Source organism: Microtus oregoni, unplaced genomic scaffold, assembly GCF_018167655.1.
Source record: "Microtus oregoni isolate MIOR12 unplaced genomic scaffold, Mior012 000050F_000, whole genome shotgun sequence".
NCBI lineage: Eukaryota > Metazoa > Chordata > Mammalia > Rodentia > Cricetidae > Microtus > Microtus oregoni.
Genome location: NW_024543224.1, coordinates 693,637 through 721,241, shown reverse-complemented (window position 1 = coordinate 721,241; position 27,605 = coordinate 693,637). Strand labels below are relative to the sequence as shown.

Here is a 27,605-nt window from a genome sequence, read left to right as displayed (position 1 = left end):
GTTTTTGGAGATTTTTAGATTTAACATTTTCTTTGATCAATGAGAAACTGTTTTTTTTTTTTGTCTATTGTATCTTAGACACTTTCATCTCTTGTATCTGATGTTGATGCTTGCATTTGTAGTTCCTGTTTACTTATTTGGATTTTCCATTTACTAATTTCCCTAAGTTGCGTTTTCTTTATTGCTTCTACTTTGATTTTCATGTAATAGTTTCTTTCACCATTTCTGTTTATTCTTGGCCTTCTTGGCATTCTTTAGTTTTTTTTTTAATTTTCCTCTAATTTTTTTTATTTTCTTTTTCTTGATTTCTTTAAGGTAGATTTTTTTTTTAATGACCTCTTTCATTTTCATAAAGTTGTGTTTAGGTTCATTTTCTTGTGAGTCACTCATCTTGGGATATGTAGGTCTTGCTTTTGTAGGATACCTGGGCTCTAGTGGTAACATATTTCTTTGGCTGTTGCTGATTAGAGTTTTACATTGGCATTTAGCCACCTGGGTTTCATATTGTTAGTTCTAGTTCCTTATTTCTGAATTTGTCTTTGTAGGATGAGTATTTTTTCCTTGGTTTCTGTTTTCTTTTTGGTTTTATAGTCTTCGTGGCCTGGATTTCTTGTTGCTGATGTGACCTCTAATCTAGGAGGCAGTCTCTGTTGACATTTGCAGTTGGACTTCTTGCAAATCACTTAGTCTTTGGTGTAGCAAATAGTTTCTGTTCCTCTGATTAGTGCAGACTGTTCTTCTGCCTAGTGTGGCCTGCACTTAAGCAGCAGAAGTCTGTTCAAGCTGGTGTGGTTTTCTCCTACTGTGAGTAGTGTGGCTTGCAGGTAAGTGGTCAGAAGTTAATTGAGCTTGAGGGCAGGGCAAGCAGGGCTGATGACGAGCTGAAATTCTGAGGGTTATGAAAAGTTTCTTTAGGATGAATATCTAATGAGAGGGAAAGTTCCACTGACAGGTGCGTTACTCAATGTGATTCTAACTGGTATCTCCTGCCCCTGAGTGGCATATGTCTGCTGGGGTTGGGGGGCATGACCCAGCAGTAAGTCTAGAACAAGCTAGGATGTTATGATCACCATGCTTATTCTTGATTTTTTGAAATCATTGTCTTATAAATCATCTAGGTCGGTTTGCCAGGGGCTATTACTATGAGAATGTAAAATTATGAGATAGAAAATTACTGTTTTGGTTACTCTTATTTTTGTATTTGTGACAGGCTCGATGTATCTGAAGTAAGGTTGTTTGTAGTATTTTTTGGTATGTAAATATTAATGCTCTTATATTGAATGGGTTTTTAATGTTCCACTTCCTTTTACTTCAACTTCTCAGGAGTTTGACTATCTTCGTGAGTCTTATAATTCAGTCCTTGGGTGATTCTGTGCATTTGTTCATATGTAGTTTCAGAAGTAGTCTTCGTTCATTTCATGATAAATGAAGTTTCACAGATAAGGAATAGAACCCACAGGATTCTAAGAGTTGAGTCAGTCTTCAAGAGTCTGTGGTAGGTGCTTAGGTATTTTCCACAAGCAATGGATGATACTTGTTTTGGTGATATGAGTTTGGGGTTCCTACCTAAAAAGATGGTCAGACAGGGTTTCTCAGAAAGCAAGTGCCAGACTTGTGGTTCTAAAGCAAGTTAAGTGTTTGAATGGAATTATTGGTGTGAGTGTAGTGCTTTTCCGTGAAAATGGGTAATCATCCAGTTTCCCTGGGTGGGTGGAGCAAGAACATCTATTCTAGTGTTAGCTAAGAGAAGAAACCAAGTGTGCATACTGGGTATGGACAGTTTCTGTTGGAAGTGTATGACCTCTGATTAATAATGACAAGAGAACTAAGGGAACTGGGGAAGTGGAGATGGGTTAACAGCGTATATTGTTGATCCTCAGATGAAGAGAGTATACAGGAAGAGGTACAAAATGAGTCAGGACAGGGAGTCTGTATGTAAGTTGCTTATCTTATCATAAGAGTCTAGTGCTCATTCCTCAATATGGAAAACACTCAGATAGTGAAGATGGCTGTAGTTAGAAACATCAATTATTTCTCTGTCTAGAGAAAGAACTAAATAAATAGGTGCAGCAATGACTTTGTAGTAGAATCAAATTGTGTGAGAGAGTCTATTCTCCATGGCAAGGGGTGGAGATAATCTTTTTCTTTCTGAATGGATGGGACAAAAATTCATGCTATATATCTGAAATGAGTAAGTTAAATGGGGCTCAAAAAAGAAAAGGGCCTATGCATTCATTTGGCAGGTCACAAATGTCCCAGTTTTGCTCACGGGTGTTAAGACCATATAAATAGTTATGGCATTGTAAGTGGTGATCTGGGTCTTCTACTATCAACTGTTCATTGAAGCAAGTGCTCACAGTCATGACAATAGGCCAAAGTGATTTCTCATTTTAGAATCCATCTTCTCAGATGACTTATGGTTTTGTTAATTTTACAATGAAAACTAAGGTGTACAATGCCTTACTATTCACAAAATATTTCACAGCATACAAGTGACTTTTCTTTTAATATTCTGATAGATTTTAATAACTTCATTTCATTTATATCTTTAGTACCAGATCTTTCTTTTGTTATAAATTCTCCTAGTCATGTTCTATTCTTCATTAGTTTCTTGCTTATGCCACTGTCTTCTTACCACTACTTAGTTTCAATTTATGCATTTTTTCTACATATATTTTACTTCATAACACCATTTTCACTATTATACTTCATTTACATTCATCCCTGAGTTTATAGCTAATGACTGTGTATGTATTGAATATCAGAAGCTAAGCCAGTTATATTATTTAGAGCATGTATTCATCTTGGTTATTTCTTTTTCAAGATGAGGTCAGATACGTTTAGACATCTAAGTTTTCTGAGTATCCTTACCTTTCAAAATGGTAGTCATCTAAGGCTAGTCTTACAGTTTTCTCAGAGTAGGTCAATTAGTTCTATCTTCATCTTGACTTCTGTACATACTCCAGGTTAATCTATGAACTATCATTTTCTGAATCTTCTTCTATTAAATGTGTAAATAATTTTTTCAAGGTATGTAAATAGTGTTCTCTTATGGTATTATAACAGAAATAATTACTGATTACTCCAATATTATTACTGTTACTATTACTATTTTTCCAACATGAATGGAATTAATATAGCTATTTATTCTGTATATACATATATTATCAACATATATTTATATATTACTCAATTTTTCATCTAAACTTTGAGTAGATTATATACCATACATGATAGAAATGCCTACAATCTTGACTATGAGATTGTTCCAAATTTGATTGCATGTCAGTGTTAAGTACACAAAAATCGATCTGAATTTTCTTATACAAGAGAATGGAAAAGATACTGGGGCAATATTTAAAAAAAAGTTTGAATGAATATATTACATAAATTTTCAAGTTTATTTAACTAATAAAAGTATTAATAATTGATTCTGAATAGAAATTCAAAATGTAAATGTGTTATAAAATACAGGTGGGCAAATAGACAATAAGCAATTTACTACAAAGATGAGTAAAGCCGTTGATACACACAGAAGACTGAAAACTTGTCTTACCTTCTATTAAAATAATAATGACAGACAGAAAAGAAAATACTACCCTGAAAAACACTTAGTTTCCAGAAATGAAAACTAAAAAAATCAAAGAAGTCTATTGCATTATCACACTTAACTTTAACCTGTGTAAACAAATGATTACTGAAAACATGAAATTGTATGATAATTTAATTTACCATCTTTAACAAAGTGATTTATATAAATGTATACAAGGATGTGATTATCAACAAGACAATATCATGAAATTAAAGACACTATGTAGGTTATTGTCTTTTTTATATTGAAGTATTTACCATATTAAGTCAACATCCAACACACCCAACATACATTTAACTTTCAAAAGACATATTATATGTCAGACAGCAAGGTTTTAAAATATTTCACACACTTATAGAAATTGTGTTGTGTTCATATTCTTTATTAGACTGAAACATATCAATAAAAAACAACACACTATTGTTTCCTTCCAAGTATACAGGTTAAATTAAAATAAATTTTTGACTATTGTGGTGAAATTTATACCAAATAGGTCTTTTGTTATGCAATTTAAATAACTTCTACAATAAAATTCAACACATATTACTATCTACATTGTGTTTATGTTGTAACTTTTTTTCTATGAACTTCCTTGGATTCTGAAAGTCAGTCTTCCTTCTTTCATCAAATGTTTTACATTTTTATGAGGGAACATTATGTGGAAATGTATTAATGTCTAAATTTCTTTTGTATTTTGAAATCTGTTTGAGAGAGTTGCCTTACTTACTATAAAAACACATGTAAATAATGGCATTCTAGGATCTATTTCAATTTTAGTATTTGTTTGATGTAAGCACTGCAATGGAAATATGAAGTGATCCTAGGATTCATTTAATGGACAAATACAATTTTATTTTTCAGGGGTTAATTGCATATTGAGATAAATCAACGATTCCCCAAAGTTTCCATGTTTAATTATTTGGAATCTCTTGAACTAGTCCTGTGTTCTCAGATTTTTCATCAAACACATATTGCCAACTATATCAGGAGAAAAGATAAAGTATCAAGCATCCTCAAGCTCAACTATTTCCAGTCCTTTGTCACACTTAGCAGCTTTAGCTAAACCTCTGCTTGCCTATGTTAAACAAGCAACCACTGCAGATAACACCACTTTCATGTTACTCAGATTAAGAAGAGACTGGAGTACATGTGAAATGCTGTGGCCGATCTAAGCCTGACACTAGATTTGAAGATGAGTACATTTGAAGAAGATTCTGAGCCAGTAACAGTTGAAATTGTAAGTTCTGTCTTACCTACGGAAGACACAGAGAGAAACCTCATTCTCTGCCTTCAGAATGAAGCTGATAAAATGGAAAACCTTACTGAACCTCTGAATAAGAGGCCTTGTTTGTCCTCAGAGGATGATTCTACTCCTTGTGTACCAGCAGTTGCATTCCCACTACCAAAAATGGAACAGAGTTTTCAGTTGGCCACAACCTCAGCCACAGAGTTGGCAGATGAAGATATTACTGGGGGAACTATGCTGCAGTTTGTGATTTTACAGGATGACAAACAAGAAAAAGAAATTCCCTTGGCAAATAAGGACGAGTCAATCATTAGACAAGCATGGTTAACAGCTAAAGAAGATAAAGATAATCTAATCAAACAAGGACATAAATGGAAGCAGGGAGTGTGGTCTAAGGAGGAAACAGATATTTTAATGAACAACATTGAATGCTATATGAAGGAACATGGAGTAGAGAATGCCACCGAAATCATTTTTAAGATGTCAAAAGGTAAAAGAAAAGATTTCTACAAGACTGAATCGACCTTTGTTTTCAGTATATAGAAGAGTGGCCCGAATGTACGATGACAGAAACCATGTGGGAAAGTACAGCCCTGAAGAAAGTGCGAAGCTCAAGGAGCTTTGGCAGCAGCATGGTAATGACTGGACAAAAATAGGTGCCGCCATGGGAAGAAGTCCATCTTCTGTCAAAGACCGCTGCCGACTAATGAAGGATAATTGGAACACAGGGAAATGGACCGAAGAAGAGGAACAGCTTCTCAGAGATGTGGTTCATGAACTGACATGCACTGAGATGGATGAAAAAGTCACACAGGGTGTGTCTTGGGCAATAGTGGCTCAACGAGTAGGTACTTGCTCAGCAAAGCAGTGTCGTGCTAAATGGCTCAACTACCTGAACTGGAAACACACTGGAGGAACTGAGTGGACAAGGAAAGATGAGGTCACTCTCATAAACAAGCTTTCAGAACTTGATGCATCTGATGAAAATGAAATTAACTGGGATGACTTAGCTAAAGGATGGAAAAGTGTTCGTTCACCACAATGGCTGCATAGTAAATGGTGGACCATTAAACGGCAAATTACAAACCATAAGGACTTCACATTCCCAGTCCTAGTAAAAAGTCTTCAACAAATATATGAGAGCCAAAATGCCAGCCTCATGTTTTGGGAAAGTAAATCAGGATCTGAATTGTCAAATAACAAACCTGATATGAGTGTTCAACAAGTCCCCTGCGGAGTCAGTGGTGTAGAAGATGATAACAGTACATGCATCTGACAGGATTGCAAATTATACTCCAAATTGTTCCTGGTTCTTCAACAGACTACCCTGTGGCTATTCTTAACTCTGAAACAATATCCCTGCCCAATGAACCACAATAGATGTTTGAGATTCTTTTTTCTTTCCATTACCTCACCTTGAGTCAACATCCTTCAAAGCAACTTAGCTCAAGGACTTCCCTTAAAGTTCTGGTGCTGCACCTTCTTCTCCTAACCCATCACTTTTCACTTTTTATCCCCAGAATATCTACTGAACACTAAAATCAATGACATGTGGAGTGTCATATATCAACATTCATTACTAAAATATTTGAGGAAAATAACAATGCTTTTTACACATCCCAAGCAGAATGAACAGTCAATACAGATATCAATTGCTTTGATTTTTGTGGTCTTGTAAATTAATTTAAAGCAAAGAAATTACCTGACAGAATTATTTAACTAACCTCGTTCTGTAACCATCATTTAATTGTGCCCTTGTTTCTAAATTCAGAGACCCAAAAAGCATAGAGATAATGAACTATGCTATAATTACACCAGAATAATTCTGTGACACCAACCATAAAAATAAGAAATTCACTCTGATTTATCCAGTGCTTGGATTTCTGAGGATTGAGTTACTCACCATAGCAGAGCAAGTGTTTCCTTTACACAAGTGGTGACAAAACCATGGTTTGTGCCCCTTCACTACCTGGCTTTATCAAAGGCATTGGCTTTTACAGGTGCTGAACCTGTCTTGCCGTTCACAACAATAATAGCTCTCATAAACCAAAAAATGACAAGCATTGCATACCATTGTTTCCTTTATGGGCAACTCCATTTCTAAAGTCAAAAAGGACATTGGACTTGCAAAATATTACTAGTATATCCTTAGAAACAAGCAAAATTCCAAAAACAATTTTATTAGAGGAGTGATGCCTGAGAGACTTTAATTTCTAATCTTCTGAATCACATAGTTACAGTAATGGCAATGAAGTGTTATTGTATCTGCAGAGAAACAGGAGTGTTTGTCAATAATTGTTACTTTTTATCTCCTGACTCACATAGCTACAGTGAGTTAGTTGTGAACATTAAGACTATGACTTCTTTTTACAATTTTCAATACCACTGAGATCCAGTTTTATAATACTGTGTGAGTGGACAGTGAGTAGTATAATTGTACATCCTCCTGTGTGGAATGTTATCATGAGGGGATTTTCCCCCCTCAGCTACTTGAAAGGTTTCAAATCACTAAAGGTTAACTGCAGTAATATTCATATTATACCTCAGACATAGTATTGATCAAATATACATAAGGATTGCTTACATTTGAAATAAGTCCTAGAAAGAACTTATTGTATACAAATAAAGATATTTTGGAGATGACTTCATGTTAATTATTCTAGATTAGCCTATTGTTGGCAGCTAGAGTCTATTTAGGCCCTAGAATGTAAGTAAAGAAAATTACTATTATTTTGCTGTTGTTAAGGGGAATATGAATTATTAAACAAAACAACTTTTATGGACGATGTTTTCACCCTCTCATCTAATTACTACTTTTAGTTCATAGTTAGAACAGTGAAGTAAAACTAAATGTTAAAAGAGGTATAGTCCTTGAACTTGATAACCAGAACAGGTTTATTACATGTATAATATTAAATACACAGAAATCAGAGAGAGAACCTGTGTTGTTCCTTCACCAGGCAATATGCTACATTAAATTGCAAATTTAAAGACAAATGTAACATATATAACAAAAAACACAGATCAATTTTTATTCCTGCTGTTTTTGTTTAAACTGACTTGTAGATTTGAATTGAAATGAAAACTATAAATATTCACCAAAAGTACAGTTATATAGTTTAATTTTGATGATATAATTACAAGCATAATTAACTATTTCACATTAACAAAACTCAAACAAGATAAGAAATGTGTGTTAATTAGGGAACAATTTGTTTGTGTTAAGCTTAATAAGAACAATGTCTTACATTGAAAAAGATTAAGATACTTTCATGTATGTGTGTTTGATGAAAATTTTCTGCATGAAGGGATGTTTAAAGCAATCATGAAGACTTCTTATAGATTAACTCAAACATGGAAATCTTTCACAAAGATGTCCTATCATATTACAAAAGCATTTGTTCAACTATGTTCATAGCAGCATTATTTGTAATAGCCAGAACCTGGAAACATAAAGATAAGCAACAAGTGGCATTATTTATCAAGTTGAAGCTAGAGAAAGATGCTGATATATATTTTCACAATAGTGTATAAAAGAGACTTTAAAACATCAAGAAAAGGGAGGATATAAAATTATAATCACTTGGGACAAAATTGTAGCTACATAGAAATTTTTTGATGTGCATTCCCACAATATGGTGAGTACAGATAGCAATAATGTACATTTTATTCCAAATGTTTTAATTTTTTTTTAAGTTTTCATCACAAATAAATAAGTCTCAAGGAAATATATAAATTTAATGCAATTCAAGCATTATCCAATGTTTACATATGTTAAAATATCACTTGATACATGTGGATGAGTGTACATCAATCAAAATATAATTTTAAAAATAGTTGCTCTTAAGGCTTTTATCCTGCTTATTATAATAAGAAGTATACTTAAAACAATTCAAAGAGTCAGTGAGATATGTACAGTACTTATGAAATATTTTTCATTTTCCTGATATAAATAACCAAACACACCATGCTAAGAGAATTTAAATCCATTACCTAGAATTTAATATTTTTCTTATCAATGGACTTCTATGTAGAGAGCTGCGTGGAGTCACACCTGATGGCGATGTAGAGAGCTGCATGGAGCCGCACCTGATGGTGCTGTCTCCCGCCCTCCATGATCCCGAAAGCGAGTGCTCTCTGTGATAATCAACTCCTATGGCTAAAGCCTGATTCATGCTATTATCACACAATGATTGTCAGCTGCTTGCATATGCATGGACCTATGGGCAGTGTCCACCTGGCAATCCGGGGTTGGCGGCCCGTGCCTTTTTAAGGGCTGGGACAAGTTTGCCCAGGGAGAGAGGGAGAGAGAGAAAGAGAACAAGGTCCTGAATAAACTGCCTGCAAGAAGAGCTCCAGTGTTGCGTCTTCCTTGCTGGTCGAGGCGGGTGCGACAAGTGGTGGCCTCGTATGGGGAACCTCCAAACCTCTCTCCATGGAGCTCAGAACTTGCTGCCGTCGGGGGGTGCACCAGTAAATCCTCAGGTAAGATTGAGGATCCTTAACAAAAAGCGGGTTTTCCACTCTCGGTAGAAGAAGGGAGAGCAGGGTAATAGGGCCACGACAAAAGCGGACAGGTCAAAGTGAAACGGGGCAGTAGAACCAAAGTGAAACTAAAAGAAAGAATGGGATTTTAGAATGGGTGCTTCAACATCACACCTGATTTTTCTGACTCTTAACAAGCTGTTACGTTCAAAAAATTTAAAAATAAAACAGAGCACATTGGAGAGGTTTTTGGTTGAATGTGACACAGTTGCCCCTTGGTTTGCAGTCTCTGGCAATCTTAATGTGTCATCCTGGGACAAGCTTGGTATGATATTCATGTGGTTTGAATCTCCGAGACCTCCTGAAATGTAGCAGTGGAGTGTGAGTGGCGGCAGCTCCAAGGCGGTGGGTGCTGAGGGGCTGCGATGCTTGCAAACCCTGGAACCTGCCTTGAGGACTGACTGGCAAGAATGCTAGGCCCACTTCCAGCATGGGCCTCAGGACACAGAAGTGCAGCAGACTGCGACAAGGCCCGTTGGCCTGGACCTCTGTCACAGCCCGGGGCAATCGGCCTGGATGGGATCTGCCCCACCACGACAGGCTCAGGGCCCACCACTCTACCCTGCCATGCCTCCACCTCCCAGCTCAGTGGGGAGGTGGAGCCTCTGCCTCTCCCCAGTCGCTGCTATGACCCGCGTCCCAGCGCAGCTGAAAATGGCAGTAAATTGCAGTAAATACCCCTAAGAATGCAGCGTCCCCATTCAGCAGGAAATAGCCAGACAGATTGACAATTCCCAAATTCCCTAAAACATGGTGTAAGTGGGGTCCCTTCAGTTGTTGCAGAGCAGCAAGCCTGCTTTCCTGAGTTCCGTTCCACTCCATGCACCAGTTTGGACCCAGAACGAATGCAGTAGGGCTAGAAGGCAGCTGGAGCACAACTTTGCTAGGTGGCTGTGGTGGAAGGCACATTGCCACAGCCCAGTCAGTGCCTAGCCTGGCGGATGCCACAGCAGTGCCAAGAGTATCAGCAAACGCAACAACAAGTGCTGGAGCTGAGACAAGCTGGAGCACAGACCCCACAGGGCTGCCCGAGAACGCAGCACAGCTGCAGGGCAAGGAAAAGGCTGTGGCAGTTCCAGGCACTGCATGCCGCTGAAGAGTCTGCAGCAGAGTGAATTTGAACAGCTGCTCTGAGCACAAGACCTTCAGGAGTTCCTGATGGCAGGAGAATGGTTTCTGGTGGGTTTGGCTGGGATGTGGATATCTCTATATAATCTGCCCCTGAATACAATAAAGGGGGGATTCTTGGGGAATTCAAGGATGACTCTTGTCAATTCACTCATGCAGCTAATTTGTCTAGAGAATTGTCTAGCTGTCTTTTAGGTAATTGGTCTGGTGAATTCTAACAACAACTGGAAAAGTTGCAAGTGGCGATTGCGACTGCGAATTCCACACGCATGGATACCAGCCTGGCTGAAGGACTATCCTCCTGGATCACTACAGCCATGGATCATCTGAAGGAGTGGGCGGGAGTAGGAGCCCTAACAGGCTTAATGGTGCTTGTCTCCCTGGTGTGCCTATGGTACATTTGTCACATAAGGTTTTCACAGCATCTCAATGCAGTTATGATCATTCAGGCCTTCACAGTCATTGAAGCAGGACAGTCCTCTCAAGCTTGGTTATCTATATTTGAGCACAGGATGCGAGGCTTGTGCACTGCACTTGAGGTCAGAGAAGTCGACCTCAAGAAGAGCAAGTCTGATTGCATGTGGGTTGGTGTCTAACTCCCACCTCTGTAAAGAGACACCAGACAGGTCTAGTGCTCTCTGAGTGGATTACACCTGGACAGACACTAGTACATGTTCCATTTTTATTTTTATTTATTTATTTATTTATTTATTTATTTATTTATTAAGGATTTCTGCCTCCTCCCCGCAACCGCTTCCCATTTCCCTCCCCCTCCCCCGATCAAGTCCCCCTCCCTCATCTGCTCGAAGAGCAATCAGGGTTCCCTGACCTGTGGGAAGCCCAAGGACCACCCACCTCTATCCAGGTCTCGTAAGGTGAGCATCCGAACTGCCTAGGCTCCCCCAAAGCCAGTACGTGAGGTAGGATCAAAAACCTGCGATTGTTCTTGAGTGGATGAAGAAAGTATGGAATTTATACATATTAGAGTATTACTCAGCAGTAAAAAACAAGGACTTCTTGAATTTTGCATACAAATGGATGGAAATAGAAAACACTATCCTGAGTGAGGTAAGCCAGACCCAAAAAGAGGAACATGGGATGTACTCACTCATATTTGGTTTCTAGCCATTAATAAAGGACATTGAGCTTATAATTCATGTTCCTAGAGAAGCTAAATAAGAAGGTGAATCCAAAGACAAACACATAGGCATCCTCATGAATATTAACCTTCATCAGGCGATGATAGGAGACAGAGACAGAGACCCACATGGGAGCACCGGACAGAAATCTCAAGGTCCAAATCAGGAGCAGAAGGAGACGGAGCATGTTCCATTTTTAACAGAGATCAGACCTCTACTCTTGCCTGTTGCTTTAAAAAACAAAAAGGGGGAACTGTAGAGAGCTGCGTGGAGCCACACCTGATGGCGATGTAGAGAGCTGCATGGAGCCGCACCTGATGGTGCTGTCTCCCGCCCTCCATGATCCCGAAAGCGAGTGCTCTCTGTGATAATCAACTCCTATGGCTAAAGCCTGATTCATGCTATTATCACACAATGATTGTCAGCTGCTTGCATATGCATGGACCTATGGGCAGTGTCCACCTGGCAATCCGGGGTTGGCGGCCCGTGCCTTTTTAAGGGCTGGGACAAGTTTGCCCAGGGAGAGAGGGAGAGAGAGAAAGAGAACAAGGTCCTGAATAAACTGCCTGCAAGAAGAGCTCCAGTGTTGCGTCTTCCTTGCTGGTCGAGGCGGGTGCGACAAGTGGTGGCCTCGTATGGGGAACCTCCAAACCTCTCTCCATGGAGCTCAGAACTTGCTGCCGTCGGGGGGTGCACCAGTAAATCCTCAGGTAAGATTGAGGATCCTTAACAAAAAGCGGGTTTTCCACTCTCGGTAGAAGAAGGGAGAGCAGGGTAATAGGGCCACGACAAAAGCGGACAGGTCAAAGTGAAACGGGGCAGTAGAACCAAAGTGAAACTAAAAGAAAGAATGGGATTTTAGAATGGGTGCTTCAACATCACACCTGATTTTTCTGACTCTTAACAAGCTGTTACGTTCAAAAAATTTAAAAATAAAACAGAGCACATTGGAGAGGTTTTTGGTTGAATGTGACACAGTTGCCCCTTGGTTTGCAGTCTCTGGCAATCTTAATGTGTCATCCTGGGACAAGCTTGGTATGATATTCATGTGGTTTGAATCTCCGAGACCTCCTGAAATGTAGCAGTGGAGTGTGAGTGGCGGCAGCTCCAAGGCGGTGGGTGCTGAGGGGCTGCGATGCTTGCAAACCCTGGAACCTGCCTTGAGGACTGACTGGCAAGAATGCTAGGCCCACTTCCAGCATGGGCCTCAGGACACAGAAGTGCAGCAGACTGCGACAAGGCCCGTTGGCCTGGACCTCTGTCACAGCCCGGGGCAATCGGCCTGGATGGGATCTGCCCCACCACGACAGGCTCAGGGCCCACCACTCTACCCTGCCATGCCTCCACCTCCCAGCTCAGTGGGGAGGTGGAGCCTCTGCCTCTCCCCAGTCGCTGCTATGACCCGCGTCCCAGCGCAGCTGAAAATGGCAGTAAATTGCAGTAAATACCCCTAAGAATGCAGCGTCCCCATTCAGCAGGAAATAGCCAGACAGATTGACAATTCCCAAATTCCCTAAAACATGGTGTAAGTGGGGTCCCTTCAGTTGTTGCAGAGCAGCAAGCCTGCTTTCCTGAGTTCCGTTCCACTCCATGCACCAGTTTGGACCCAGAACGAATGCAGTAGGGCTAGAAGGCAGCTGGAGCACAACTTTGCTAGGTGGCTGTGGTGGAAGGCACATTGCCACAGCCCAGTCAGTGCCTAGCCTGGCGGATGCCACAGCAGTGCCAAGAGTATCAGCAAACGCAACAACAAGTGCTGGAGCTGAGACAAGCTGGAGCACAGACCCCACAGGGCTGCCCGAGAACGCAGCACAGCTGCAGGGCAAGGAAAAGGCTGTGGCAGTTCCAGGCACTGCATGCCGCTGAAGAGTCTGCAGCAGAGTGAATTTGAACAGCTGCTCTGAGCACAAGACCTTCAGGAGTTCCTGATGGCAGGAGAATGGTTTCTGGTGGGTTTGGCTGGGATGTGGATATCTCTATATAATCTGCCCCTGAATACAATAAAGGGGGGATTCTTGGGGAATTCAAGGATGACTCTTGTCAATTCACTCATGCAGCTAATTTGTCTAGAGAATTGTCTAGCTGTCTTTTAGGTAATTGGTCTGGTGAATTCTAACAACAACTGGAAAAGTTGCAAGTGGCGATTGCGACTGCGAATTCCACACGCATGGATACCAGCCTGGCTGAAGGACTATCCTCCTGGATCACTACAGCCATGGATCATCTGAAGGAGTGGGCGGGAGTAGGAGCCCTAACAGGCTTAATGGTGCTTGTCTCCCTGGTGTGCCTATGGTACATTTGTCACATAAGGTTTTCACAGCATCTCAATGCAGTTATGATCATTCAGGCCTTCACAGTCATTGAAGCAGGACAGTCCTCTCAAGCTTGGTTATCTATATTTGAGCACAGGATGCGAGGCTTGTGCACTGCACTTGAGGTCAGAGAAGTCGACCTCAAGAAGAGCAAGTCTGATTGCATGTGGGTTGGTGTCTAACTCCCACCTCTGTAAAGAGACACCAGACAGGTCTAGTGCTCTCTGAGTTATTGCCACAACTCTATGATGTTTCAAGGTCCCACCAGCAAGCAAGCTGAAGCATTCTGCTCACAGATCACATTCAATCAGACTGCTTGCCTGAAAGAGACAGAGTTTGCCCTGGCAGGATGGCCCAGAAAGTTGGCATTTTAAAACAGCACAGCTTTTATCCTGCTATGGCTCAAAATCAAAACGTATGCATTCAGCTTTCCATCAATATCATTTAAGTGTTTTGTGGCAGGACCTCTTAAAAGAGCTGCAAAGTTTTGCAGCTTAAGCTGAGTCAGGAAGCCTCTCTTAGATGAGAGCACTTGCTTGCCTCAAGCAAGCAGATCAGACCCAAGAAATTGCTGCTACTCTATTCATGCTTTACTCTATTCTTTCCCAAGCTTTCTCAGGCTTTAGTTATCCATGTCTGGGCACCATTTGTAGTGGGAGCTGTGGGCAGGACTGGTTTTTGTCCCGCACAGCTCCTGCACGACTAGCTTAGCCCCGGAAATAACAACACGCAAACTGTATTCTTTTAAACACTGCCTGGACCATTATATCTAGTTCCTTCTTGGCTAGCTGTCATATTTTGATTAACCGATTTCTAATAATGTGTGTAGTACCATGAGGTGATGGCTTACCAGGAAAGATTCAACATGTCTGACATGACGGCTGGCTCCATGGCATCTGACTAACTATGCTTTCCTTCTCCCAGCATTCTGTTCTGTCTACTCCGCCTATCTAAGCTGCTGTCATGTCAAAGGGCCAAGGCAGTTCCTTTATTAACCAATGAAAGTAACACATAGACAGAAGACCCTCCCACATCACCCTATCCAATATGGGGAAGGCTATTCCATTTGCATTGATCTGAGGCATTTGATTATTGACTTAGCTGTGCCCCTGTCAATATTACACATTAACTCAAAACTTTATTCACTCTTACACATTCACTCACACCTTCCTCAACTTTTATAAAACATGACAAAAGCAATTTGAGTAAGATGGTTTATTTTGGCTCATAATTCAAACACATCAGTCATCTTGAAAGGGCATCAGAAGCTTGAGACAAGTGGCCATATTACAGGACAGAGATATTGTGAGACTTAGTTGTTTTCCATCCTTGGTAGAATGTCCCTATCACATCCTCACATCAAGGCTTGGTTATATGAGAAAGAGGAGCCAGAAAAATAGTAAGAATCAAAAGAGTGTAACTTCAATGAAATAACATTTCCCAGATACAGCATGAAAGATGTATACATGAATTATAAATACTATGAAATTATGAATCAGACCTGAAAATCTGACACCAGACAGAATCTCAACAAGGAAGAAGTGAAATCCTACTCTTCATCCTAGAAATTACAGGCACTTTTTATTGTTTCTGGGTGAGAGAAAATAACATTTCTTCAGTATGCTTATTCGGAGTTTGCTGGCACAAGACCATCGTGGTAGCCAGGAGCCAAGGAATACTGTAAATTCATAACATGTAACAAATCCTACTCAAACAATTTATTGAAGAGAGACAGCAAAAGGAGGCTACCTCTGGCCAGGAACCAAAGTAACCACAGAGGTCTAGGCAGAAGGAAGAGAGGGAAGGGCTTTTACAGTTTTTTTTTGGGGGGGGGGAGCATGAACAGTGAGCTGGTGGAAAAGTACAAAAGAATTGCTTGGTGGTTAACTTTGCTGTATAGTTTAGCTTCTAATGCTGAGTCATGGTCATGGGCATTTCCATGTCTCAGGGCTCAGTGGCAACTTAAAGGCAGGGTAATATTCCCCTGGCTTGTTACAAATTTAGATAAATCGGCAAAGAGGGAATCTTCCTTTTGAACATTTCTTTGCTGAACATTTTTGAGTCAAAAATTTGCTTAAGGGGGCAGTCCAATAAGGGCCACAACAACCCTGGGACAATGATCTTATACAAGAAAATATAATGAACAAACCATAGAAAGGAAGTCATTAAGCAGTATTCATCCATTGCCTCTGCTTTATTTCCTGTCTTTAAATTCTACTTTGAGTTCTTGTCCTGACTAAAAGGTCAGCTTCAGGATGGTGAACATGACTCTGGCAGGCCTTACCCTTCTCATTCCTTCTGACTTGCTAAAAAAAAAAAAAAAAACAAAAACACATTAAATTACATTTCAAAAGCTAGTAACTAAGTTTATTCCATTATTTGATCACTTTCTCCTCCTGAGGCCTACAATTAATGTCTAGCTATTAACATATTGAAATCCAACATTTAGAAGTCCCCTTTGGGTCACCTAATTAGCACGCCAAATTAAAGTTACACACCATATCCTAACACAGGCTTCCCATTTTACCTTTATAAACTGTCATTTGCCTATGTTTCACATCTATATCTGGAGGCAGTACTTTGTCAGTTTAGGGCAAATACCATTGCTCCCTCTCCCTTCCTTTTCTTCCTCATCCCCTATCTACTTTACCACCACATCCTATCCCATTCTATCACAGACCTCTCATTATTCTCCACTCAAAAATTTTACTTGGAAGGTCATTTGGTGCTATATTCTTCCTGAGTCAGAAAACAGTCAATTTAATTTTCATCCCAGCTTAATGAAAGATCTCTCTGAGAAACCAGTTATTTGTGTGTGGTTTTTGTCTAGTCTGGGATCTGGGAGGGAGGCCCAACTTTGTGTGGGTCCCTTTCACTGACTTCCTTTCATAATTAAATTTGATCAGACTACATAAGCTTAAGAAAACTTCTATTTTTCCAAGTTTCTTTCAGTCATGGTCTTTATCAAAGCAATAGAAACCTTACTAAGGCAGATATTAGTTACAAGGTTCAGGGGTAGCTGCTTTAATAGAATGGACCATGTATTTTTATTTATTTATTTATTTATTTATTTATTTATTTATTTATTTTTATTGAGAAAAGGAAAAAAAAGTTTCAGCCTCCTCTCAGCCTCCCATTTCCCTTCCCCTCCTCCCACCCTTAACCCCTTCCCCCCACTCCTCTCCCCCTCCCTCTCCAGTCCAAAGAACAGTCAGGGTTCCCTGCCCTGTAGAAAGTCCAAGGTCCTCCTCCCTCCGTCCATGTCTAAGAATGTGAACATCCAAACTGGCTAGGCTCCCACAAAGCCAGAACATGAAATAGGATCAAAACCCCGTGCCATTGTCCTTGGCTTCTCATCAGCCCTCATTGCTCGCCATGTTCAGAGAGTCCGGTTTTATCCCATGCTTTTTCAGTCACAGTCCAGCTGGTCTTGGTGAGCTCCCAATAGATCAGCCCCACTGTCTCAGTGGGTGGGTGCACCCCTCGTGGTCCTGACTTACTAACTTATCTTCTCAATCCTTCTGCTCCACATTGGGACCTTGGGAGCTCAGTCCGGTGCTCCAGTGTGGGTCTCTGTCTCTATCTTCATCCATCACCAGATAAAGCTTCTATGGTGATATGCAAGATATTCGTCAGTATTGCTATAGGATAGGGTCATTTCAGGTTCCCTATCCTCAGCTGCCCAAGGAACTAACTGGGGACATCGCCAAAAGACACTTAAGGTCATGCTCAACCTCCTTAGCAATCAGGGAAATGAAAATCAAAACAACTTTGAGATATCATCTTACACCTGTCAGAATGGCTAAAATCAAAAACACCAATGATAGCCTTTGCTGGAGAGGCTGTGGAGGAACGGGTACTCTCATCCATTGCTGGTGGGAATGCAATCTTGTGCAACCACTTTGGAAATCAGTGTGGTGGTTTCTCAGGAAATTCGGGATCAACCTACCCCTGGACCCAGCAATACCACTCTTAGGAATATACCCAAGAGACGCCCTATCATATGACAAAAGCATTTGTTCAACTATGTTCATAGCAGTATTATTTGTAATAGCCAGAACCTGGAAACAACCTAGATGTCCTTCAATGGAAGAATGGATGAAGAAAGTGTGGAATATATACACATTAGAGTACTACGCTGCGGTAAAAAGACAATGACTTCTCGAATTTTGCATGCAAATGGATGGAAAAAGAAAACTCTATCCTGAGTGAGGTAACCCAGACCTAAAAAGATGAACATGGGATGTACTCACTCATAATTGGTTTCTAGCCATAAATAAGGGTCACGGAGTCTACAATTCGTGAACCTAAAGAAGCTGAGTAAGAAGGTGAACCAAAGGAAAAACATATAGTTATCCTCTTGGCTATGGGAAGTAGACAAAATTGCCGGAGAGAAAATTGGGATCTTGGGGGTGGGGTGGGATGAGGGTAAGGGGAGAGGGGGAGAGAAAAGTGAGAAGGGGACGATGGGGGAACTTGGGGAAACAGGATTATTGGGATAAAGGAAGGCTGGATAGGGGAGCACGGAAGCACAATTCTTAGTTAAAGGAGCCACCTTAGGGTTGGCAAGAGACTTGAACCTAGAGTGGCTCCCAGGAACCCAAGGCGATGTCCCCAGTTAGTTCCCTGGACCATGTATTTTTATCAAAAGATTGTGAAAGGTTTTGGACCTTTGGGATGGAAATGTGACTGAAAGTTTAGAACTTAATGAGATTTTTTGTAGGAACTTAGAAATTAATGCCAAGAGAAGTGGGCTTCACACAAACTTTGTTTGGTGCCATTTGAGTTTTATTTATATGAGATAGTGGATATAATCATAGAATGAAAGTTTATGCTTTAAAGCGAAGTGTTTGTGTCTTAAGTAGACAAGTAATCAATTATACTGGTTGATTTTTGTTAACTTGACACAAACAGACATATATGGAAAGAGGGAATCTTAATTGAGAAGATTCTGCCTTAGTGTTGGTCTATAGTTAAGTTTATGGGACATTTTTTAAATTTGTGTTTGATTTTGGAGAGAATGCCCTCCCCCCAGCAAGTATCTGACCCTGGAAAAGTAGTTCTGGTGTGTTTAAGAATGCAAATAGAGCAAGCTAAGAAAATCATGTCAGTAATCAACATTCTTACGTGATCTCTGCTTTAGTTCCTGCCTCTAAGTTCCTAACTTGAGTTTCTGTCCTGGCTTCCCTTTAGGATTAAGTAAATTGAAATAAATATTTTTCTCAAGTTGCTTTAGGTCATGTTCTTTCTCACAATAATGAAGACCTTAGTAGGACAAAGTATATATTAACTGCATTCTACAGCAGGCTCTATATTCAGTAGTAGTCATTCAATCAACACAAATTGGACTCCATGTTTTGTGGGGTGGATATGAAGATTGGGAAAGAATTGCATAAGAAAAGATGGTGGGAGAAAAGAATTATATATATTGAGAGAGAGAGAGAGATAGTATAAAATTCTCAGAAAATAAATTAAGACATTTAAAAAGAATGGGTAAGAAAAAAGTAAAAATAACAAGTAGATAAAAATCTTCAATAAAGGAACTTTAACTTCAAAACATAAAAGAAAGATTTTTTAGAATTGTGTCATATTGTGAAGACAAAAGATTGCTGATGTTCTTTTTAACATATATTTAATGTGAAAAATCACCACTGGATTCTTTCACATATTTATTTTTGTGACATATGGATAGAGTCTAGATTTATAAATCCTCTATTTTTCTCTTATTATATAAAATTCTCATTAACTATTCAACTAGAAATAGCACATGGTTATAAAGAAATCATGCTAATTCTTCTGCTGGACAAGTGACTACAACCGTTTAGAAAACTGTATTTTAATATCAGCAGAAATCTTTGTGCTTCATTATTTTAATGGGTATACAATACTACATTTTATTTAATTATAAATATTAACTGAGTACATGATAAAGTTATGCATGGTCTGTGACTTTGTCTTATTAATGAAAAAGTGATGAACTAAAATCAAGTTCTATGTTCTGATGCGAATTTTGCAAGAGCATATAATTTAAGAAAACTTACACAGGACTTTCTTTGCCTTGGAAATAATGTTATAAACTAGTGATGTTCAATTTCCATAACTGTGATAAAATATGCAAGAAGAATAGAAAGAAGGATTTTTTTCTGTGTTTTTGTTTTTGTTTGTTTCTTGGTTGGTTCACAGTTTAGGAAATTTCAATCATTCCATTATATTTGGTCTAGCAACAGGACAGACTTTAATAGCTGGTACTACTTTAATAAGGCCAAGAATAAAACAAAAATTGAAAACAGAACTAAGATAACATGTATCCAAATAGAGCATGTTTCTTTATATTCTCTAACAAGTCACCACTTTCTAAAGATTAGATCATTAGCATCATCAAATTATAAAATCATAAAAAGAATTACCTATTGATGACATCAGAATTCCAATGATCTAAATCTCAATGATCTAATCAGTATTTAAGTTTCTCCTGTAAGTACTGCAGATTTAGGAACATGTTTTGAACATAAGAATTTTTGGGAACAAATTTCTCATAGAAGTAATGAAAGTAATATATTATAGATTTGAAAGGTAGTATTCATCAAAACCTGATCACTTTTATTTATATTTACTACTTGAGCAGAAAATAATTTTTGAGAAAATATGTAGATATTATAAGTATTTTTATAATGATCCAATTGATTACTAAAAAAAAAAAAACAATTGTAGGACTAACATTTTCTCATCACCCAACTTTTTTGTTAACAAGATAGTAGCTTTAAGATATAAATTAATTAAACTGTTTACATAGTTGGTTACATTTATTGATTTATGTATGTATATCATCCCTGTATCTATCCCATGAAGCCTACTTGATCCTAGTAGATATTGTTTTCGATGTGTTCTTAGATTCAGTTTACATTTATTTTATTGAGAATTTTTACATTTATGTTCATAAGAGAAATCAGTAATTATCTTTCTTTGTTGAGTCTTTATGTGGTTTGGTATCAGTGTAGCAATGGCCTTGTCAAAAGAATTGGTTAATGTTCCTCCTGTTTCTTTTCTGTGATGAAAATTGGCATTAACTATTCCCTGAAAATCTGATAAAATTCTAGGCTAAAACCAGGTGCCTTTGAATTTTGGAGAGGGGATTCAGAGATTTAGTTACTGCTCTTATTTCACTGGGAGATAGTTTTGTTTAATTGCTTATCTAATTTGATTGATTTTGGTATGTGGAATAAGTTAATAAAATTATTCATTCCATGTAGATTCTCCTGTTTGTTGAAATACAGGTTTTAAAGTATGTCTTTTTGAATCTTTCATTAAGTAGAAAGTTGTTACGTTTCCATACATTTTTCAGGTTTCTATAGTTTCTGATGCTGATATTTAGATTTAATCCATGGTGAAAAGATGAGATGTAGTATGTTATTTTAAATTTCTGATATCAGTTGAAAATTAACTATGTCCAGGTATGTGATCAACTTTGGAAAAAATTCCTTGAGGTACTGAGAAAGTATATTCATTATTTTTGAGGTGCAATGTTCTGTAAATACCTGCTACATTCATTTGTGTTATGACATTAACTAGATCCATCAATTCTTTGTTTAGTTTTTGTCTGGGTAACCTCTCTATTTGTGATAGAGGGGTACTAAAATATTTATTTTCACTGTTTGATGACAATATTTTTTTTCAAATATAATAGTGCTTCTCTAATGAACTCGGGTACCTTTTGTTTGGTCTCTACATATTAAGAATTGCAATAATTCAGAATTAAAATAATCTGAGGTACAAGTGAGCAAGCACTGAGAGAGAAGGGCCCAGTTACTGAAGGACCTCTGTAGAACCAGACGTGAATCAGGGACCTCCAAGGGAGCAGCCCCAGCCAAGGATATATGGGGAAACAGGCCTCAGCAAGCACCCTCTGCCAGAGCAGACCTGAGTTAGCTACTTCAGCCAGAGCAGGACCAAGGCAATGATCTATACAGGAGCAGGCTCAATCCAGTGACCTCCACTGGAGTAGGTCAGAACCAGTGACCTCTTCTGGATCATGTTTGAGGCAGAAAACTCCACAGGAACAGGTATAAGAGGTATAAGAGAGCAACTTCTAAGGGAGCAGGCCTGAGCCAGAGACATCTGTGGGAACAGAAGGATGTCAGGAACCTTTGATGGAATTGGCCTGACCCAGGGATATCTATAAAAACAGGTCAGAGCCGGGCGATGATGGCGCACACCTTTAATCCCAGCACTCGGGAGGCAGAGGCAGGCGGATCTCTGTGAGTTCGAGACCAGCCTGGTCTACAGAGCGAGTTCCAGGACAGGCTCCAAAGCCACAGAGAAACCTTGTCTCGAAGAAAAAAACAAAACAAAACAAAACAAAACAGGTCAGAGCCAGTGACCTCCACAGGAGCAGGCCAGGGTTAGCTACCTCAGCTAGAGGCCTGAGGCACTGACCTCCACAGGAGCGGGCTGTAGCCACTGACCAAGGACTGAGCCAGCAACCTCTGCCAGAACAATCCCTAGGCAGCAACCTCAGCAAGAGTGGACCTATGTCAGCAACCTCTGAGGGAGCAGACCTAAACAAACCCTAGTACAGCAGAGTGACATCTGGGACCACTGAGCAAGCTCCAGGAACACTGAGTGATCTTCAGGGTGACTGAAACTATGACCCTGACTGATACACAACAAGTAATTTTTTGAGACTTGTAACCACTGGCACCTGGAAGACTGATCAACAGAGACACAGTGCCAAGTAACACAAATCAAAGAAAAAGTTGTGTAGATAAGGTAAGAACACAATCAATACCACAAAGAGAAACATGATACAAACAAACACTAGTGGCCCTACAACAGCAAGATTTGAACAACCAAATTTAGATGAAATGAAGAATGACCTACAAATAACTTTAAGAGTATACTTGACGCCCTTAAAGAGGAAAGGAAAATTGCCTGCAAAGAAATGGAGGAAAAGACAAACAAAAAATAGAAGACATCAACAAATCCCTTAAGAAAAACAAGAAAAGAGCCGGGCGGTGGTGGCGCATGCCTTTAATTCCAGCACTTGGGAGGCAGAGGCAGGCGGATCTCTGTGAGTTCGAGACCAGCCTGGTCTACAGAGCTAGTTCCAGGACAGGCTCCAAAACCACAGAGAAACCCTGTCTCAAAAAACCAAAAAAAAAGAAAAGAAAAAAAAAAAGAAAAACAAGAAAAGTCAAACAAAGATATGAAAGAAACTATTCAAATCATAAAAATCGAAATATATACAATAAAAAAAACTCAAACTGAGGGAATTAAAGAAGTAGAAATTGTGAGAAAATGATCAGGAACCACACATGCAAATATAAACAGCAGAATACAAGTGATGAAAGAGAGAATCTCAAGAGCTGAAGATACAACAGGAAAAATACTCATTGCTTGAGAAAACATTAAATCCAACACAAGCTTAACACAAAATGTCCAGAAAAATATAGGGCACCATTTAAAAATCACACCTAAGAATAATTGGGATAGAAGAAGGAGAAGTCCAACTCAAAAGCACAGAAAAACTATTCAATAAAATCAGAGAAAACTTGCCCAACCTAAAGAAAGATATTAATATGAAGATACAAGAAGCTTACAGAACACCACATAGACTGGATCCAAAAAAGTCCCCTAGCCACATATTTATCAAAACACAAAACTTACAGTATAAAAAAGCATTTTTCATTTTATTTTTTATTGCTTTATAAGTAATACCATTCAAAATTTCACTTCTTCCCCTCCTCCCACTGCCCCTTCCCCCTCCCCTTTCAGTCCTAAAAAAGGACCAGGTACCCTGCCCTGTGGGAAGTCAAAAGGCCCTCCCCACCTCCACCCAGGCCTAGGAAGGTATGCATCCAAACAGACTAGGATACCAAAAAGCCAGTACATTCAGTGAAGCCAAATCCCAGTGCCATTATCATTGGCTTCTCAGTCAGCCCCTATTGTCAGCACATTCAGAGGGTCTTGTATGATCACATGCTTGTTCAGTCCCAGTTCAGCTGGCTTTGGTGAGATCCCATTTTATCAGGCACATTGTCTCAGTGGGTGGACCAGCCCCTCGAGTTCCCGACTTCCTCGCTCATCTTCTCTCTTCTTATGCTCTTCAGCTGGGCCTTGGAAGCTCAGTCCAGTGCTCTGATGTGGTTCTCTGTCTCTATCTCCATCCATTGCCAGATGGAGGTTCTATGATGATAGTCAAGATATTCATCAGTGTGGCTATGGGACAAGGCCAGTTCAGGCACCCTGTCCTCTACTACCAAAGGATCTACCTGGGGACATCCCCATGGACACTTGGGAGCTCCTCTAGAGACAAGTCTCTTGCCAACTCCAAATTTGCTCCCTTAATTAAGATATCTTCTTCCCTGCTCCCATATTTGCCTTTCCTCCATCTCAACAATTCCACTTTCCCAAGCTCTCCCCAATCCTGACCTTCTCTCTTCTTTCTCCCCCTCTCCCCTTTATCCACCCCACCCCAATTTCCATTCACCCAACTTTTGCCTGGTGATCTTGTCTGCATCCAATTTCCAGGAAGATCTATATATGTTTTTCTTTGGGTGCACCTTATTATTTAGCTTCTCTATGATCATAATCTATATGTTCAATGTTTTTTATTTATGGCTAGAATCCAATAATGAGTGAGTATATATCATATTGATCTTTTTGTGTCTGAGTAATCTCCCTCAGGATAGTGTTTTCTATTTCCATCCATTTGCATGAATTCAAGATGTCATATTTTTTTACCACTGAGTAGTACTCTAATGTGTAAATATGCCACACTTTCTTTGTCCATTCTTCCATTGAGGGGCATCTAGGTTGTTTCCGGGTCCTGATTATTACAAGTTTTATTGCTATGAACATAATTGAACAAATGATTTTGTAGTATTATTGGGCATCTCTTGGGTATATTCCCAAGAGTGGTATTGCTGGATATTGAAGTAGGTTAACTCCCAATGTTCTGAGAAACTGCCACACTGATTTCCAAAGAGGTTGCACAAGTTTGCATTTCCACCAGCAATGGATGAGTGTTCCCCTTACTCCACATCCTCATCAATATCAGCTATCATTGGTGTTTTTGATTTTAGCCATTCTGACAGGTATAAGATGGTATCTCAAAGTTGTTTTGATTTGCATTTCCCTGATCGCTAAGGAAGTTGCACATGACCTTAAGTGTCTTTTGACCATTTGAACTTCTTCTGTTGAGAATTCTCTGTTTGTTGCGGGAGGCCCTCCCATTCCTCCAGCCTATAGCTGCTGAGATACCAGCCCATTGGGGCATGGTCTCTCTCTAAAATAGTGGCCACTTCCCTCTCCTCTCTCTTCACTTCCTGCTCTGGGGGCGACTAGACTCCCTTCCTGGTTGCGCAGAGGGCTGACGATGATCTGTAAGTTTTTTCCCCTTTAAATAAATACCACCCGATTAATCATAATTCCAAACTGGTGTGGCATGGTTTATGACTTACTTCTGTTCAGTTCAGTACCCCATTTTTTAATTCTGTCATCTAGAATTTTAATGTCTGTTTTCCTGAGTTTATTACATATTTTGGAGATCAGACCCGTGTCTGACGTGGTGTTGGTGAAGATCTTCTCCCATTCAGTAGGTTGGCTGTTGGTCTTAATGACAGTGTCCTTTGCTTTACAGAAGCTTCTCAGTTTCAGGAGGTCCTATTTATTCATTGTTGCTCTTATTGTCTGTGCTACTGGGGTTATACAGAGGAAGTGGTTTCCTGTGCCCATGTGTTGCAGTCTACTTCCCATTTTCTCTTCTAATGGATTTAAACAATGCATAGCCACAAACCAAGCCTTACAGGACATACTAGAAGGAAAGCCACAACCCAAGGAAGTCAACAACACACACAATAACACAAATATCTGACAATCCTCCACCAGTACAACACAAAGAAGGGAAACACACAAACACTACCACCAAAAATAAATAAATAAATGAATAAATAAATGGAATTAACAACCACTGATCATTTATATCACTTAATATCAATGGACTCAATTCACATATACAAAGGCACAGGTTAAGAGAATGGATGTGAAGAGAGGATCCAACATTCTGTTGTTTCCAAGAAACATACCTCAAGCTCAAGAGAGACACCACCACAGAGTAAAGGGTTAGGAAAAGGGTTTTCAAACAAATGGACCTAGGAAATAAGTGGGTTTTGCTATAATAATATCAAACAAAATTGATTTCAAACTAAAATCAATCAGAAGAGATGGAGAGGACACTTTATACTCATAACAGGAACAATTCATCAGGAGGAAGTCTCAATCCTGAATATCTATGCCCCTAATATAAAAGAACCCACATATGTAAAAGAAACATTACTAGAACTCAAAGTATACATCAAACCCTACACACTGATAGTAGGAGATTTCAATGCTCCTCTGTCACCAATAGACAGGTCAACCAGACAGAAACTTAAGAGAGAAATAAAAGAACTAAGAAATGTAATGAATCAAATGGACTTAACAGGCATCTATAAAACATTCTACCCAAACAGGAAAGTATAAACCTTCTTCTCAGTATCTCATGGAACCTTCTAAAAAATTGATCACATAATTGGCAACAAAGCAAACACCCACAGATGCAAAAAATTGCAGTAACCACCTGCGTCATATTGGAGTACCATGGAATAAATTAGATTTGAAAACAATTCTACTCCTAGAAAGTCTACAAACTCATGGAATCTGAACAGTCAACTACTGAACCACCCCTGGGTCAAGGAAAAAATAAAGAAAAAAATTAAAGTCTCCCTTGACTTCAACAAAAATAAAGAAACAACATACCCAAACATTTGGGAAACTATGAAAGCAGTGCTAATTGGTAAGTTCATAGCTCTGAGTTCCCACATAATGAAAACAGAGAAAGCTTACATTAGTGACTTAACAGCACACCTAAAAGATCTAGAAAATAAGAAGCAGACTCACAAAGAAAGAATAGGGGACGAGAAATAATCAAACTGAGGGCTGAAATCAACAAAATAAAAACACAAAAAACAATCCAAAGAATCAATGAAACAAAGAGCTGGCTCTTAGAGAAAATCAACATGACTGACAAACCTCTATCCAAACTAATCAAAGGGCAAATAGAGAACATGCAAATTAACAAGATCAGAAATGAAAAGGGGACATAACAACAGACACTGAGAAAATTCAGAGAATCATTTGGTATTACTATAAAAGTCTATATGCCACAAAATTGGAAAATGTAAAAGAAATGGACATTTTTTAGATAAGTATTATATACCAATAGTAAATCAAGACTGGGTGAACAATATAAATAGACATATAAGTTATGAGGAAATAGAAGCTGTCATCAAAAACCTCCCAACCAAAAAAAGCCCAGAACTAGATGGTTTTAATGCAGAATTGTACCATAACTTCCAAAAAAGAGCTAATACACATACTTCTTATTTGTTTCATGTAATAGAAACAGAAGAGTCATTGCCAAACTCTTTTTATGAAGCTACAGTTACCCTGATACCAAAATCACACAAAGGCTCAATCAAGAAAGAGAATTACAGACCAATCTCACTCATGAACATCAATGTAAAAATTCTCAACAAAATACTGGCAAACCGAATCCAAGAACACATTAGAAAAATTATCCATTATGATCAAGTAAGCTTCATCCC

General features: G+C 39.2%; 1 long non-coding RNA gene and 1 pseudogene across 2 annotated transcripts in view; one reads left to right on the top strand and one right to left on the bottom strand.

The window, feature by feature from the left end:
• The first annotated feature begins 4,784 nt into the window (after positions 1 to 4,784).
• Positions 4,785 to 6,309, top strand: LOC121436637 (annotated as a pseudogene).
• An 8,868-nt stretch (positions 6,310 to 15,177) lies between these two features.
• The window catches only part of LOC121436626, a 35,286-nt gene continuing 22,858 nt past the window's right edge, over positions 15,178 to 27,605 (bottom strand). For both annotated transcript variants that reach the window (XR_005972722.1, XR_005972723.1), the window contains exons 2-3: positions 17,463 to 17,570; positions 15,178 to 16,268 (exon numbers count right to left, since the gene is read on the bottom strand). This is a non-coding gene — a long non-coding RNA (uncharacterized LOC121436626). The remainder of the gene's footprint in view (positions 16,269 to 17,462; positions 17,571 to 27,605) is intronic.